The following is a 15,290-nucleotide window of genomic DNA, read 5'->3' on the forward strand; positions in this document are numbered from 1 at the left end:
TTCCCCCCGTAATTTGAGCTTGCACGTGGGTTCGTGCTGGTTTTAACACTAAGTGTTTTTCTGTTTCAGTCATCTCTCCCAAGATTAAATCTACATCTGACCAATCAGGATCTTGATTTTTGACTATCAACTCAAACCATTTTGCCACTTTAGAGGAGTCATCCCGATACCCTTTAGCTATTTCTTTCCAAGCATCTAAATCAGTGGAAAAGGGAATTTTTACTCTAGCTGGTCGTCGTGCCCCGTTACCTCCCGCAGTGGGGCTATGATTTGTGGATCTGTCTTGATTTTACTCCTGGTCCGTGCTGTAATTGGAGTAAAAGCTTCTTCCCCCTCCCTACTACTATTATCTGCTTCAGATGGTGATGTCGGGCGTTGGGGGGACAAACCCTCGGGTGGAGGAGGGAATTCCAAATCCTATCTCTGTAATCCAGATCTCCGTAAAACCATCAACTGCAAAACAGTATTGTAATTCAAAGATCCGTTAAAGGGCCATTTTTCATTATCCTCTAGTTTGTACAGGGGCCACCATTGATTACCATGCTTAATTAATGTCTTCCTGTCTACATTCCCACCAAGGCTATTGAGTCTTAACTTCGGCATTTCACGGCATCGCTTCAAGCAGCAGCAGCACTCGCAGCCGCTGGAATGAACCATCCCCAGGCTCTGCTCAGCTCAGAGATCCCTGGTGGTTGCGGGAGAGGTGGAGGCTCTCGCTGCCTGGCTCTTCCTCTCCCAAACCCTTGCCCAAGCTCAGACTGGGATGGCGCCGGGCGCTCCGCACCCCCCATCCCTTTGGGTGCTGCCGGGGGCTGAGGTGGAGCTCTGGGCATCCCGCGTCTGCCGCTCTGCTCGGCAGAGCCTTGCCGGGATGGGGTGGGAGTGGGAGTCTCGCTGCTCAACAGGCTTTTGGAACCTCTTTCCCCACATCTCGTGGGTCATGACAAGCATCCTCCATAGCATGCGGGAAGGTGGGTCTGGGGGCAGCATCCTGCCCGAGGAGGAACCCGTTTCTCCCTTGTCCTGGGACATTCCTCGTCCCCGAACAGCAACGGCTGAAGGGACAGCAGAGAGACTTCACTTGTTGCATCTCAGTGGGAAGTGTAACTTAATTAATTATCCCAAGAGCTAAAGTATAATGATCTTGGGACTTTTTTTTTTTTTTTCAGAAGTAATTACAAGTAGCAATCTCCTGGGAGGTGCAGATAGTTTTGGATAGAAAGGCGGTGCTCAGCCTGCGCAGAGCAGGGAGAGGATTTTAAATTATTTTTAAACACTTCTCATGAGTGAGCAGATTTACAGTGGGCTGTAAATATTTTGCGGCGCTGAGTTATAGTAGCGCCGCGCAGGCCTGGGCTTGCTGGCAGCCGCCACGACAGCACTGCTGTAAAGGCATTGGTGTGTGGCGAGATCTTGGTGGTGCTTATAAATCTCTCTAAAAAAAGATAATGAGCTAAATTGGTAGAGGGAGAGCACCCAGGACGGGGAGATCTGCACCCATGGGCTGCGTCTGGGGGCTCAGCCTCTCCAGCCTGGTCCGCTGGGAATTAAATACAATAATAATAATAATAATGTAAACTGCTCTGGCAGTCCCTTGTTCTTATATGCAGAGGTGTTTTGAAAACTCTTCCGTTTGATAAAGAGATTTGGGATCGTTGTGACAACGTCGTAAATCTCTTAAGTCGATGCCGCGTTAACCCACTTTAATAATTTTACCACCACATTGATTCTATATATTGAAAAAAGAGATTTATGTCTTTCCCTGAATTACTGACTGCGGAGAAGCTGTCATTACTGCTGCTTTTCGCAACGAGACTCTTCCCGCAGCCCCAAATTTTCTTGTCCCTCCTCCAGCACCAGAGTCCGTTTCACAGGTCTCGTTGCACTACAGCTTTGAGATCATTGCTATTTTTCTTGGCGACGCTCTGCGAACGTATTTAATGACATCCGATATTATCTTTTGCCGAGTGCCGCGTGCGTGTGTTTGTGAAGCCTGGTTTAATTATTGAAATATTAAATACCTTTTGTTGTGGAGCTGGTTGCTCGCCATACCCTGTCAGTATGAAAACAGGCAGCTTGACGAGGGCTTTTGGAGCCGGAGATCCATCGGTAGCTGGCTGGGACCGCGTGTCCCCACTGCTGTTCCTGTAGGCGTGCGTTCGGCGTTGGTGGGACGCGGCAGTGCTGGAGTCCTGGGAGAGATATTTAGTGGTGAACCCTTTGTGCCAGCACATGAGCCAGCCCCGGCGCTGGGTCCTGGTGGCAACGGATGCTCTTCACCCCTCCTCCTTTGGGGAGAGCACCCTGAACCTGGCCATCAGGCTGGAAAGGCCAGGGGGAGCAGGACCTTGCCCAAAAGGTGTCACATCCCACGGTGGCCACAGCCAGAGGCTCCCCGGCTCTTTGCAGGGCTCCCTGAGACGGACGGCTCTGCCATGGGACGGTGCTTGGAGGTGTCCTCGGCATCCTGATTGCTGCTCATGGCCATGGGATGCTGGAGCTGGTTTTTGTGGTCTTGGCTGTTCTGGGGCAATGTGACAGTGGCCACTAGGCTGCGTTGGAGTGTGCTTTAAACTCCTGGGCTGCAGAGCCCGGCCACTGCCGCAGCACAGGGCTTGGCGTTGGGACCCTGGCCCAGCAGGGACGAGGCAGACACAGGAACAATTTTGGCCAGTGCTCCCCGTTCCTCGAGCAGGGATGTCCAGTTCTGGGCTCCCCGGTTCCAGAAGGACAGGGAACTGCTGGAGAGGGGACAGCAAAGGGCTACCAAGATGCTGAGGGCACTGGAACACCTCTCTGAGGAGGAAAGGCTGAGGGATTTGGGGCTCTTCAGGCTGGAAAAAAGACGCCTGAGGAGGATCTTATCGAGGCTTAGAAATACTGAAAGGGGGGGTGTCAGGAGGATGTGGCCAGGCTCCTCTCAGTGGTGCCTGGGGACAGGACAAGGGGTAACGGGCACAAACTTGACCATGGGAAGTTCCATCTCAAGACAAGGAGGAACTTCTTTGCTGTGAGGGTGGCAGAGCCCTGGCACAGGCTGCCCAGAGAGGTGGGGGAGTCTCCGTCTCTGGAGACATTCCAAGCCCGCCTGGACGCGTTCCTGTGCCCCCTGCTGTGGGTGACCCTGCTGTGGCCGGGGGTTGGAGGAGATGGTCTCCAGAGGTCCCTTCCAATCCCGACGTTCTGTGACTCTGTGATCCCAGGTCAGTGCTGGTGCCTGGTGGTGAGGGACGGGCTTGTCCCCGTGGCACAGCGAGCTCAGCCTGTCGTTTGCTTGGAGCTTTTGGCTCTGCAAAGGGCAACTGCTCCTTTTCCTCAATGAGAAGAAAGTGGCAGGAGAAGGTGGGACACGGCTGCTGGCAGGGGGTCAGTGTGCCACCAGAAGCACACGAGATCTAACGTTGCCCACCCCACAAGGATATTTGTTTGAATGGGGGGGAATTAACCCAACCCTGGTGTTCGGGGACATCGCCGTCCTTGTCACACCAGCCTGTTCTGGTTCCTGGCAGCCCTTCGGAGCTGCCGCTGCTTGGCTCGGCGTGGGGGGTTATTTAACGCACGTCTCTCTATTAGCAGGGTGTCAGATCGGGGCAGTAGGGGCTGAGCCCACTGTATCTGGGGCTCAGTTCTGCTCTGCTGAGCCTGTTCCCAATCACCTGGCCGTGATCTGCGCTGTGAGAGGCTGGCAGATGTGTTTCTCGCACGGTTTCCCGACGAGGCACTGCACATCAGCTCCTTCCCGTGCTGCGGGGCTGGGGAAGTGGTGGCTGGAGGTGCTGGGGGGGCTGTGAGCAGGCTGTGGGACAGGGGAGCAGGGGCTGCCTGCGGCAGGAGTTCGCAAGCTCAGACCAAGGGCCTGTGGGAGGCCTGGGTGTATCCGCTCTGTCCTCGATGGAGGGCTTGGGTTGTGGCTGGTGCTCAGGATGGTGATGATGGGACCTGTTTAACCAGTGTCCAGCCCCTCGCCAGAGACACGTCTGGGTCCTCTCTGGCCCTGAGCTGCGCCGTTCTCCATCCTGGGCGCTGGCTGAGGATGCTCAGCCGGCGGAGAGGGAAGTCCTCTCACCTCCTGAGCTCCTTGCTCATGCTCTGTGTATGAAACCTCGGGTTGAGGCAACTTCGTGGAGCAGCAGCAGCATTGCAGGGGGCTCAGAGGTGGCGGAGCAGCTTGCTGTGGCCCCGGCAGGGCTCTTGCGGGGCTGGCAGAGAGAACGTTGCATTTTGGGGGCAGGTAATATCTTGGGGGGGAGGGATGCGGAGAGTTGGTGGAGCCCATGGTGCCATGAGCACAGCTGAACCCCTCTGTCGGCCACAGCAGGGGCTGGATTTGGCCTCCGCGAGGGCAGCGCCCCAGCGTGGTGGAAAATAACAGACTGGGGAGGGCTCTGAGAAGACAAAGGCCAAACTGGGAAGCGGGAGAGGGACAGCAGGACCTGAGGGGCTGGGGTGGATTGCTCTGGGCATGCTGCCGGGACAGCCTGGCTCCCCATGGCCCCCTCCAGCTGCCAAGATCTGCTGTGGGGAGAAGATCCCCCCCACCCCCCTTCAGTGCCCTGGTGTGTGGCCCCAAATCAGTGCAGACCCACCAGACTGGCACCATGGCTCGGGGACACCAGTGGCTTGGGGACAATAACCATCCTTCCCCCCAAGAGCTGACAGGAGGAGACACCGCAGCCTTGCATCCTGAACCCTGGGGACTGTTTGCTCATGTGGATTTGCATTTCATTAATAATGAATGAAGGATAATTTGCTGTAATTAGGGCCTGAACCCTGCCAAAGTGGAGGGGTTTTGGGCTAAGCCAATTAACAGCGGTGCGTCGGGGTGTTTAACGAGCCTGGGGAGGCTGAGTGCTGCAGGGCAGGAGGCGGTGCTGAGGTCGCTGGGGGGGGACACGGCAATTACCCTGGGTGACAAAGCGCTGCCCAATTACTCATCAGGTACAAACAGGCTCTTGCGTTTATCCCGAGTGATTCCGTAGGACCTGGGCGGGAGTAAGGGGGGGCACGAGTCTGCAGCAGATGGAACGTGCGAGAGCCGGACGGGGCTGTTTGACACCCTGGATGAGCTCCCCCCACCCAGGAAAGAGCCCCATCTCCAGGTGTGGGGGGGTCCAAGTCACCCCCCGCAGGCAGGGATCCAGCCCAGGATTAGCACTCGGAGGAGGCAGCTGACCCTGCTGAGGACCTGCAGGAGAGTCACCCCCAAGCTCCTGCTCCCTGTCCCCGAGCAGGGACAGGGGGTGACCGGGTGCTGGTCCATCGTTGCGGCTGCCAGCATCCCATGGGGGGGCAGGGGGGGGGATGCAGCACTGCACAGCCCAGGGACAAGCTCGGATTGGTGGGTTTTTTTCCCTCCCAGGATTTGCCAAAACTCTTGAAAGATGGATCATTATTTTCAGGAAATTAAATAATTTTTATGGGCAGAGGCTCTATTTAGAAATCATAAAGAAACAAACAAATAAGAAATGTGTCGCTACGGCTGTTGGGAATTGGCTTTTCGTACAAAACTTTGATGGAAGTGGCAACATTTATTGTGGGCATTTGAAGTGGAAAATTTCAGGCTTTTGTGGAAACCCTGCCCACTTCCCTACATGGGTGGATTTGACCCAATACGGGAAATGTGTTGGTATTTGATGGTTGAACTCGATCTTAAAGCTCCCTTCCAGCCTAGAAGATTCTGTGATTTCCTTGACAAATGTTCTCAGACATTCCCATGAATAACCAAATGATTTCAAGGCAAATAGCAATTTCAGGAGACAGCATTAGTGTGGTTAGACCCTGCGTTTTCCATCCTTCCCTAAAACATTCCCTTGGCGTGGTTGCTTTTCCATGGTGGATGCAGGTCCTGGCCAGGCTGGGATGTCCCCACATCCCCCCCAGTCCCTACTGGTCTGGGCTGCTCGGGCAGTGGGGGCTGCTCGAATTAAATCATATCCGAAGCAAAGCGAGATGCTCCCCTCTGCCCCGGGCCCTGTGGGGCAGGCGGAGGGGCTGGGGCTGATGCTGGTCCCCCACGATGCTCTGTCCGTGGGAAGGAGATGATGGAGCAAGACCACATCCCACGTTACCCCCGCTCGTGCTCAGAAGCACCGTCGGCTTCTCCGTGATGAGACTTTTTAATCCCCGGTGTTGCCCATGGCCGCTGATGTGTGGAAGGAGCCGGCCGCTGTCTAATTAGACAGATTGATTTGTGGGACTGGTAGAAGCAATCGATTTGCTCACAGGGAGACAGCTGGGATTGAAGCAAAACGCTCCTTGTGGTAACTCCTCTGTGCTTTTCTCCTCAAAATAAGCTCTCTGGGCAGCTCACCCTCCTGGCGGAGGTGTGTGAGCACCCACACGCCCCGGCGCTGGGCTGCAGAGGACATCAGGGCCGCCAGGTCCAACCGGGGAGCCTGGTTGGCACCAAAGCCACCGTTCCCTTGGCAGGGAATCTGCCAGGCTACAACCCCAACCCCTCCCTGGGGCTTACGGCAAGGCTGGGAAAGGGCTTCTGCTCCTCAAGGCTGTGTTGGAGAGTGTCAGTGCCGTGGCTGGAGTTGACTTGGCTGGTGGGGGGATTTGGCAGCCCCTCATTCCCCCCCACTGCCCGTCTTCCATCCTGTGCTTCTGCTGGCTCGTGGGCCCCGGAACCAGGTCTGGGTTTTGTGGTAGGCGATAAGGACGTGCAGGGTTTAGATGGGAACGCTAAAGCTTGTGACGCTCGTCCCCCCGACAGCGTCCTGGCTTCACTCCCCATCGAACCCTGGCCAGAGACGTGCAGGGCGGATCGACAGGGCAGGCTGATTCTGCAGGACCGGGCTTGGTGTCTTTCCTGGCTTGGCCAGAGCACGGAACCCTGGTGGCTTCTCCATTTTCCTCCCTGATACGGTCTCCCTGTGTCTCTGAGCACGGTGAGAGCCGCTCTGAAACCTCACCTCCAGACAGGGCATGAGCCTTGTGTCCATCCCTAGGCAGACTAACGCACGCTCGGGGAGTTTGCTGTCACGCTGTTGATCCAGCCCTGGAAGGATGAACTTGACTTCTTCCTCTTTTTTCTCACGATGGCAGGGTAATCGAGAGACCCTCTGGTAGCAACGAGGTGGCAAGAAGGTGACGGTTGGCCAAAGCCCCTTGGCCAAGGCTGCGGTGGGCCGTTGTGTTTGGCAAACGCAGCGGGGACTGAGCTGGGGGCCACGGCCACCTCCTCTGCATCCCCTGCGCAGCCGGGCTGTCAGCCTGCGACTCCTCCGAGATGAATGGAATCACTTTAGCTCGTCCCAGCGGTGTCAGAGTGATAAACACATCCCTTGGTGGCCTCTGACAAATCCGGTGCTGTGAGGCGTGCCGGGGGAGCCGGCAGGATGGAGAGGAGTGTGTTGGGTTCATCGGGAAGCTGCCGTCGTTTGGAGTAACCGATGCCGATGAAGCTGGGCTTTATTGGGGCTGTACTGGGAAATGAGCCGGGCTTGAAGGGGTGGGATCACCTGGGGGTGCGATTCCCCCCCGGCGGCTCCGTGTGAGCAGAACTGCAGGAGTTGTACAGTCACGTTGGACACAGGATGCCTTCCCTCCTGCCACTGGGTTGCCACAAGTCAGGCCAACATTCAGGAACATGGCGGGGGCTGTCCTCAAAATTCAGGTGTGGGATTTGGTGAATATGATCTGAATTTCAGATGCTGGGCGCTTCCATCTGCCGCCAGAAGCCCTTGCTGTCAGGTATCAACGTCGGTACAGCTACAGCCTTCCATTCTTTACCAGCCTTCCGTTCTTGACGGCTCTCTCTCTGGAGAAGATATGAGTTCAGGATGAGAACTTGCTTAAGAAATGAGTTCCATATTTTTTGATATGCATGGAAAAATCAACCCCAAATTGGTTACTCACAAGCCATTCCCAGAAGATTTTGCTCATTGGCCCTGGGCTATGAGGTTTTGGCTATGAATATTCATAGCTCATCCCATTCCTCCTGCTGTTGTAACTCTGTGATTACCGTTGTTATAAATAAATCTCTCATTTGCTGGTTTGTGCAGGATCCAGCACTGCCCGGGGCGGCTCTGGGGCTGTGCTGCCTGGATGCTCTCACCTCTGGACCGGATCAGGGATGCTCCTGCCCCGTGGGATGCTGTGAACGCCTCGGCTCAAGAGAAACTTATAAATCCAAAAGAAACCGGAATGGCTGTTTCAGTGAGGTGACTTGTCTCGGTCCGTGTCCCCTCCCTCTGGCACTCAGGTGTGCTGGTGTTGACTGATTCCCAGTCTTTTAGCCTGGTCCACCCTGAAGCTGCCACACAACACTGCAGGGTTCTGGAAGCTGGGGAGTTCTTGGCCACGTGCTGCTTGATGGGACAGTCAGCCACGAGCTCCTCAAATAACTCCCCCCGTTTTCCTTGTGCATCACCTGAAACGGAAAAATATTTTCCTTGGTCATCTCCAGGCTCTAATTTTTCTTCATTTATCTTTGCCAGCTAATTCTTAGCCTGGCTGCAATGGCTCCCGCTGTGTGTATTCAGATCAGACACAGCCATGATTCACTGTAATAGCTCCTAAATACTCATTTAAGCCAGTTAAGTGACCATGACTGTAATAAACAACCTCTCGTGCTGTTTCTGCTCTGGCTTGCTACGGATCGAGCCATGCCTTGAGCCTCGCAAGGTGCTACCACCACCCCGATGTGTGGGAGCGTTTGGGAGCGTTGGGTGGGCTGGGTGCTGTCGCCAGCGGGGTTTGCCCTGATTCTCTCCATCCTGGGCTAAATCTTTTCCCCCCGGACTCCTGGTGGGAGTCCTACGGGTGGGACAGCAAGCCCTGCACTACTCTGGGACAGTGGGGTACACCAGCCTTCCCCTGGGGTGAGAGGTCCCTTCCACCTGCTCCCCAGCCTGTCCCACACCAAAAGATGATGTTGCCGCATTGCAAGCGGAGCAGGGGCAGCCGTCGCTTCCTTCTTGGCGTTGCCGGCACTTCCAGATCCTTTGTGGTCATAATCAACCTCTTCCAACTGCTGCAGGTGACAGAGGACGCTTCTGCTCTCCAAGAGGAAGAGGCTGAGCAGTGGAGCCTCTCTGCAGCCACGTCAGACAGACCCAAGCCCTTTGGGCTCATCCTTTGCCTTTCCAAAGAGGAAGACGGAGGAAGAGGATCCATTGCTGGAGGTGGTCCCTAAATGAGAGTCATTTCTATGCTGCCAAGGCTTGTTCAGGGCTGAGTAGGGCTCTCCTTCTCCTGTTTGCTCTAAGATGCTCTTCACACCCAACATCCCCAAGGTTTGACCATAGGTAGCTCATGGGCACCTCTCCTCACGTGCTGCTCTACAGCTGCTCTGCAAAGGCTGCCGTGGCAGCTGATCCTGCTTTACTCCATCCTCCTGAGATTTCTTTTTTCCTCCTGGACAGCTCTAGCGATAATAAGTTCCTGGCCTTTGCAATGAATCTTGGTGCTGGGGACAGATTTATACCGTTTGACCTTTCATATTTCCCTCAGTTCTTTGTTTTCAGCAGCGCTCTGACGTCCATTTGCACCTTTGGTGGGTTTCCAGCCTTCATGCCGTATATTAAAGTAGAAATCACATTAGAGCTGAACAGTCACAGTTCGCCCTGTAAATTACAGATTTTCCATGACCAAATCGATTGAAGATGGTGGCGGTGGCTGCCCTTTGCTGGAACATGGCTGGGTTTCCTTCTAGACATTTCCATGGCTGAGGTGTTGTGCCAAGTTTCATGACTCATGAAGGTCAGTGCAGCTCCGATGACTGGGAGCTGCTCAGTGGTGTGATGTCTCCTGGTGAAGCCCAGCCTGCCCTTCTCTTGGATGTTTTACCTTTATTTTGCTTCAAGGAATGTTCCAGAGAAGACCGTGTATCCCCAACAAGAGCCCAGTGGTCCCTATTTCACTGTTTAATTTTTCTGTTTGACATCATGATTCCTCTTGCTGCTGTCTGGATGTTTCAGGGGGGCCCAAGGAGCTCTTGTCATCACTGGTCTCATGGTTTCCAAAATGCTGACTTTGCCTTCCCATGCGACTTCCCCAAGCCCATCGTTTGTTGTTGGGGTTGGGGCGATATTCCAGCTCCTTGGGTCCTCTGCAGGACCCCCTTATCTGCAGACTTGCAGATACGTTAAGGTGGTGGGTGTCCAGGAGTGATACCATGGCTACTTTAGTGCCAAGGCATTGTGGTGGGGAGATGATGGAGTCAGGGATCTGGGAGGGTGAGTCCCCTTCCCAGAGCAGCCCCTCTGTGCCGCTTCCTCAGCCCCTGGCACTTGCGTCCTTGGGTGAGTGTGGAGGAAGCTGGCTCCAGCCAACGGTGCTCTTAGTCCAACTCCTTTGCACTATAAAGAGGATCCTAGACTGGAATTGTGTGACCCAAAGTGGAGGCGCCACGTGATTTTAGAGGCCTCCAGGGCTAAATGACGGTTGTGTGTTGGTGGCCCAGGTTGTTCTCTAAGCCTGAGGTGCCATCACCTGCTTGGGCTGAGGTCTAGGTGGAGCGGGGCCTGTGGGACGTGGTGTGGAGGCTGCATCTGGGGTGATGGTGTTTCAGTGCTGGGTCCCCGTGAGTACCTCGGAGCTTGCGGGGGATCTGTGTGGACCAGTTCACCTCTGGAGGGGGCAAGTCAAGCCACGAAAAGCAGCACCCGCAGCAACATGGCTTCTGCCAAGAGGGAAATTGCCTTGCGAGCCGTACTGGAGGCATGCGCGGAACCACCGAGCGCTGGGGCAGAGCTGGCAGGGGCTGAGGGAGGCTGGCAGGAATGGAGCCCTGGCAGGGACCTGCCAGGCTTGAGCTGCCTCGGAAAGAGCATCCAGACTCCTGGGGGGAAAGCGGGGCCCCAGTCAGCCAAGACAACTATTTAAGTCTGTGGTTATGGTTAAACAGAGCCGGAGCAGGCTGAGGCGGCGGCTGCCGGCGCGGCTGGCGGGATGCCTGGGTCTCATCCCGCGTTCATCTGTCTGCGAGCTGCAAAGCCTCCCCGGGGTTCTCTCCTCCTCTCTTTCTGCCTAGCAGCCTACAAGGGCTCAGCTCAACCACCAGATGTTGGCCCAGGGTATCTGAGACATCCCTGTGTGGGGGGGTGGTTACAACAGGGGCCGCCTACAGATCCGTGACTTCTTGGACGGGCACCTGGAGGCTCGGCTCAATGTCCTAGGGCACCGAGCGGTTATGTTTGAGCTACTCAAAAGGTTTCTATGAACACATCCAAGCCAGGGTCTTCATCCCCATCCCAAGTGCTACAAACAAAACGGAAGCTGGTGGAAGGGCTGTTGTAGGTCTTGATGCAGCAGAGCGCTGGGTGTGAGCTGGGGCAGGAGCCTGAGCAGCCACGTCAGTGGTCCCTGCTCAAAAATGGCCTTTGCTCCTGGAGGAGCTCATGGGATGACCCTCCCACCTGGGATCAACCATCTCCTAATGGGTGCAGCTCCTGTGCCACCCAGTTCTTCATCTGCAGCACCAGGACCGTGGGCTCCGTTCCTGGTACCTACCTTGACACACGGGACAGGTGCCGTGGTCAGGAAGGGGAGGCGAGGATGGGGAGGAGTATGCTCAGGTCTACGACCCTTGCTGGTCGTGCAGAACTGCACCCCATTGAGGAGCCACTGCTGTCTAAGGCGCAGCAGGACCTGGAGAACAAGGCTTCCCAGCCATCAACCGAGCAGAGAGCCTTCCCGCAGAGCACGGCCTCGAAATTGCCTGGGGAGAGAGAAGGCACCGAGGCCTCTCTCCAGTGGGAATTTATGAAACGGCTCCCCATTGTTGTAAGTCAAAAATAGTGCCTGGAACCCAGTTGGAAGTTTGAGAATTTGAGCGCAATCCAAATGGTTTTCCAGCACGGAGTAACAGATTTATCTGATGACACCGCATTGCAGCTCGCGGCTGCTGCACAGAATGTGTTGCAGAAATGCCTGTGCCTCTCCCCAGTGATGTATGAATCAATCGACTGCACATCCGCGGCTCAAGAGCTTATTTGCTTCCATGGAGTAACAACAAATGGGGAAGCGTCTAGGCTTGTGAGCCTCCATGAGCCAAGAAAAGTCCTTGGTGGCTTGGAGACGTGACCCCTTGTATTTAAACTGCCTAAAGCGGGACTGAGCTGAGCTAACAACACAGGGGGCAATGGAGTGTGCAGTGATCTGTGTCCAGCTCTGGGCTCCCCGGTTCCAGAAGGACAGGGAACTGCTGGAGAGGGGACAGCAAAGGGCTGCCAAGATGCTGAGGGCACTGGAACACCTCTCTGAGGAGGAAAGGCTGAGGGATTTGGGGCTCTTCAGGCTGGAAAAAAGACGCCTGAGGGGGGATCTTATCAACGCTGATAAATACTGAAAGGGGGGGTGTCAGGAGGATGGGGCCAGGCTCTTCTCAGTGGTGCCCAGCGACAGGACAAGGGGTAACGGGCACAAACTTGCCCATGGGAAGTTCCATCTCAAGACGAGGAGGAACTTCTTTGCTGTGAGGGTGGCAGAGCCCTGGCACAGGCTGCCCAGAGAGGTGGGGGAGTCTCCGTCTCTGGAGACATCCCAGCCCCCCCTGGATGTGTTCCTGTGCCACCTGCTGTGGGTGACCCTGCTGTGGCCGGGGGTTGGAGGAGATGGTCTCCAGAGGTCCCTTCCAACCCCGACATTCTGTGAGTCTGTGTGCAGGTCGGTTAGTGCTCGCAGTGGTGGTTTGTGTTGTCTCCCGTCCCAGGTGTAAGAGCGCGTCGCACACTGGGTTCCTGTCCTGGTCAGAAGGTGTGTAGGCCATGCCATAATGCAGCGGTGCGGTGGTCTGGGAAGTTCCTCTCCTCTGGGGTAAGACTCGATAAAATGAGGTCCTTTGTGAGCTGGAGGTCTCAAACACAGCATTGTAAAGATCTCCTTGGGCAAGGTGAGATATTTAAATCAGGGTATTCAAAACCCATCTGGACAAAGCCCTGAGCAACTTAATTTTAACTTCAAAACTGGTGTTGCTTTGGGTAGGACAGTTGGACTGGACACTTTCAATCTATATGGTGCTCTGAGTCCAATTCCAAGCCGGTGTGATGGAGCTGTCTCTGCTTTGAAGTTCAACTGGCTGGTGGGCAGGGACCTTGCAATGTCACACCACTGATGATGGTCCAGTTGGACCAGGAGTTTGTGGCGTCGCAGCCCCATCACTGCGAGGTGTCCTCTGCTGAGCGTGGGCAGGAGCCCCAGCTCCAGGGCGGGTGCGTGGGAGCTGTGATGAACACATTGAGAAAAAGGCGGAGGAATTGTTTCTGCCTTGTCTTTTCGAGACTGAACTTTTCGACTCCTAACAAATTCCCATATAAAAGAGATGAAATAACCCCAGGGCAAGTTCAAAGCGACTTTTCAGGCAGGTCTAGGTGACATCTGGGGGGGGCTATTTCACAAGGAAAATGTTTTTATTTTTCTGAAGTGACTTCTGTCCCTTCTGGGTAGCCCCGGCCTGGGACTGGGCTGGGAGCCCTGCGGTGCTGACGTGCCTGCGGGGTGGCACTGCGTCCGTAAGTGATACATGGCTCATCTTAAAAAGCATCTCATGACCCTGAGTAGACATTTAGATGACACTTAGACATTGCCTTCTGCCCTGGATTGTATGCGCATCACTTGAGCTTGTCCCTAACTATTCCATGCCTGGAGACCAAGAGACACCTGAGCCTCACCACCCCGATAAACCCACGGGTAATTCAAGCAGGAAATATCTGACGTGTCAGAATAGACCCGTATCATCCGATGGACCTGCGTGGTGGGACAGGATGCTCAAGGAATTTGACAGTCGCTTTGCTGAGCAGATTGTAAGATCCAGGGACGCTGGGGAAAAAAAAAAAGAAAAGCAAACCCAGCATTTGCTTTCAGATGAAAAAGGGAATAAAACCAGTCTCTCGAGCTGCAGCCCCCTAAGTGTAACTTCTGCTACTGGCAAAATAATGGCCCAAATACTAAAATGCAAAATTTCCACAAATAGCAAGAGTAACAGAAGCTGGAGCAACAGGAGGTTCGGGCCAACTGGGATGCGTTTTGCCAGAAAGCCCAAATACTTCAGTGAAAAAGAGCTTCGGGGAATGTGTGAGTGAGGAAAATGCAGCAGATGTGGGAATTCGGAGCCGAGAAAAGCATTTGGTACTTCAGGTACAGAACACTTCACTGAGAAAATATTTCAGGCAGGAACCATTCGGAGTCTAAATTGGATGGAGGACGCCAAAGGAAGGGAAAAGGTAACGGGAGCTTTTCGGGTGCTTCTGATGGGGTTTGGACCCTTCTCAGGCTGTGTCTGAAATGGTGGTACCCGTCACCAGATCCATCATGAGAGACTCTCCTGAAGGAGAAGCTTTCCTTGGAGACTGTCTGCCTGCTGCCGTTCATCGTTGTCTGTTGTGTTGTCCTTGAGCGTCTCCGTACACAGCTCAGGCGTGTGTTCGTCTTTCTGTCCCTCTGCTGTGCCGCGTACCGTGTGCTTCCCACCCAGTTAGGAAGCATTTCTTTACTGAGAGGGTCGTCAAACCCTGGAACAGGCATCATCAAGAGGTGGTTGATACCCCAAGTGTCTCCATGTTTAAGAGGCACTTGGACAATGCCCTTAAGAACACGCTTTAACTTTTGGTCAGCCCTGAAGTGGTCAGGCAGTTGGACTAGATGATCGTTGTAGGTCTCTTCCAACTGAAAGTCCCTCTCCTCTCCTCTCCTCTCCTCTCCTCTCCTCTCCTCTCCTCTCCTCTCCTCTCCTCTCCTCTCCTCTCCTCTCCTCTCCTCTCCTCTCCTCTCCTCTCCTCTCCTCTCCTCTCCTCTCCTCTCCTCTCCTCTCCTCTCCTCTCCTCTCCTCTCCACTCCCATCCCTATGTGGTCCTGTCCTCCATCATCTTGGTGATGCAAATCTACGTAGCAGCAAAAAACGAGTAACTTGGATGCAGCCAGGAAAAGCTGGAAGGGTGGGAGCAAAGGGAGGACGGAAAGGCTGGTGTGAGGCCAGGCGGAAAGGGGAGAAGGAGCAAACATGATCCAAGCTGGATGTGTGAAGCAGCCGCTAAAAGACTGTGAAACGCTGATTGTTCTTTGGCTGCAGTTACAGAGGAGCAGCAGGTCTCCAGCGCTGCCCTGGCACCATCCTCAGGATCCCTGCTGGGAACTGCTACTCCTCCCACCTCCAGTGGCCCAACCCATGGAAGCTGGGGGTGCTTCTGTTGTAGAAATAAGGCGAGAGAGAGCAGCTGCTGTCCTGGCTCCTTACATGCTCCAGGTGACAGCTCTGACCCACTCGTGGGAGTGGGCCAGCCCTCTGTGCCTGTAGCCACAAGGTCAGCTCCCACAGCAGCTGGTGCTCGTGGCGTCCTTTGGGC

The sequence above is a fragment of the Chroicocephalus ridibundus genome, chromosome 22 (assembly GCF_963924245.1).
Source record: "Chroicocephalus ridibundus chromosome 22, bChrRid1.1, whole genome shotgun sequence".
Lineage (NCBI taxonomy): Eukaryota > Metazoa > Chordata > Aves > Charadriiformes > Laridae > Chroicocephalus > Chroicocephalus ridibundus.